Source organism: Pteropus alecto, unplaced genomic scaffold, assembly GCF_000325575.1.
Source record: "Pteropus alecto unplaced genomic scaffold, ASM32557v1 scaffold33, whole genome shotgun sequence".
In the NCBI taxonomy this organism is placed as follows: Eukaryota; Metazoa; Chordata; class Mammalia; order Chiroptera; family Pteropodidae; genus Pteropus; species Pteropus alecto.
The window spans coordinates 6,581,244-6,583,791 of NW_006435762.1; the positions used below are offsets into that span (position 1 = coordinate 6,581,244).

At 33.6% G+C, this 2,548-nt stretch overlaps 1 pseudogene; it reads left to right on the forward strand.

The window, feature by feature from the left end:
- Positions 1-291: 291 nt before the first annotated feature.
- On the forward strand, positions 292-409 carry LOC112479089 (annotated as a pseudogene).
- The last annotated feature ends 2,139 nt before the right edge of the window (positions 410-2,548 follow it).

The window sequence follows — 2,548 nt, forward strand, 5'->3', positions numbered from 1 at the left end:
CAGTGGATACTGTCCTGGAGTTAAGGGGTACTGCACTCTGTACTGAAGGATATGGCTAAATCTTAGCCAAACTTGACCCGTTGCAGAGCTTCATCACTGAGATAAGAGTCCTTTGTACTTGATGCAGTCAAATTGGCAGGCCTGGCAAACTGCTAAGCTGTAGGCCAAATTCAGCTCACAGATCTGTTTCTTTAAATCTCCACAGGGCTTTCACTTTTTTTTTTTTTTTTTTAAATACCTTAGTGAGTACTACAACTCCCATATTTGTTTCTTAAGCTATATATATATTCCACCTACAGCCATGCCACCCTGAATGTGCTGATCTCGTCTGATCTCAGAAGCCAAACAGGGTCCGGCCTGGTTAGTACTTGAATGGGAGACCGCCTAAGAATACCAGGTGCTGTAGGCATTAAAATTATATATACATGTTCCTTGGTGGTTCTGATGTACAGGCAGGGGTGAGAATGACTGTAAGAGTACTCCCCTGGATAAAATATAACTTACTATATTAACTACACAATATACACTAATTCAGGGCTTAGACTGTTGCAATAGTTATCAAGGAAAATAAAACCTTCAGTAAATAAACAAAACCATAAAACCTATATTGAATGATTACTATGTGCTAAGCATCTCATGTGTTATATTATTTAGTTTTCATACTGATGGAACATTTTTTTGTTCCCTTCTTGGTTTCTCGACCTTGATCTCTATTATTTATATATCTTTCTCACTCTGCACATACCAAGGCCCTCACTCTTAGTCTCCTTACTCTAGTATATTTTCTTCATAGTAATTTATTTTTCACTGAAATTATTTTACTTATTTACTTTTTTGTTGCCTTTTCTTCTGGAATGTAAGCTCAATGATGATAGGTCTTTGTTTAGTTCATTCCTATATTCCATGAACCTAGAAACTACTTTATCTTCAGAACTGAGTAGATCTTTTTAAATTAAAGAATGTCTACACATTTATTATTGTCCTTAACTTCCTATCTTCTTATGTCTTCTCTGAATTTTTTCCTTTTGTTTAGAAAATTTTAACATTTATTTGAGGCCAGTTTTTTAGTGTTTTTAATGGGAGGGGGGCGGGAAACTACCACATCTTCATATTTCCAAAATAGTATCTCATTATTTCTGGAGTTCTTATCACCCAACCTAGATTCTCCTATTATACAAGATTGATTTTAAGATGAATAAAATGCATAATATAAATTTTTTCCTTGTTTTTAAACTTAATTACAATTATCTAATGGTAGCTTTGTATACGTCACAGAGGTATTGTTATGATTAATGTCTGTTTAGTAATTTCAAAATAGTAAGTCACCCTAAACCCCTAAGGGAAAAATAGTTCTATAAATATACATGATTAGTAGTATAGTTTTCTTATTTGTAGGCCACAGAGAGAAAATATCTATTCACATTTACAAGGGTATTGTTGAGATTAATTAATTAATGTTTACAAAGCAGTCAGAATGTGGGGGAAAATACATTTTTCTTTGCTATTTAAAGTGTATTTTAAAGGTGAAGAGGCAAATTGTGTTTGCAATTTAGAATTTACTTATTTATCTTGAATATTCAGATAAATTACTGTTTTGCACTTGTCCTCTGCAACCACACATGAGGCCCTAATACCCTTTTCACTTATGTACTTGGGCAGACATTATAACCCTCTACTTTTTGTTTCAATAAAGTGAAAATAAATGGTCAGTGCATACTATATTATTTCTCCTTTCCAAAGCTAGCTCATTCTGGAAAACATGCAGATTATTTTATTGCTGTTTTCTGTTTTCTTTGTTGACACGATAGACGTATTTTGTCTTTTGAATATGATTTTTTGATTCTTGACATTTTGTTTCTAGACAGATGAGGAATTGATGCTCCTCTTTTGGCTCTTTACTGTGACTATTACACATGACTTCAAACTGCTGCATTTTAACTGAGTGGATATTAGGATGTTGACTCTGAGAAAATAGGATGCACACTAAAACTATGTTGTTTTCCTCTGGTACTTATTTATTTTGTCTTATGCTGTTTGAAGTTAATTGAAACTAGGTATTCATGATTTTTTAAATGGGTTGCAATGTGAATTTTGGTTCTAAAGCTTGTCAGAGTACTCTACTTCCCTATTCAAGTTCACCTACTCATTACTTCTGTATAGCTGTGTTTTCAGTGGATTACAGCAGGCTCTCTTCAGTTGATATTGACCCTTTTCCCCTAATTAGTACATATTACACAGCCAGTGATTGTGTAAAGGCACAGAATTACATTATAGCTGTGCTATCTTTATACCAATTTCTAGTTAGTTAACTGATACCAAAAGGCCAGGGCAGAGCCAGGAACTCCAGTTAAATTAGCATTGAACTGCAATTTGATTTTTTTTTTTTTTTTTTTTTTTTTGCATAACCCCTTGCTTGGCAAAAAGCTTTACAGAAAAAGTGAAATTATGCTTGTTATTCTTGTGGAGAAGAATGATTAATCTGTTCTATATTTTTCTCCCACACCCTTACTTATTCCTCCCTCTATGACAAGTAGCCCTAAGATTTTTT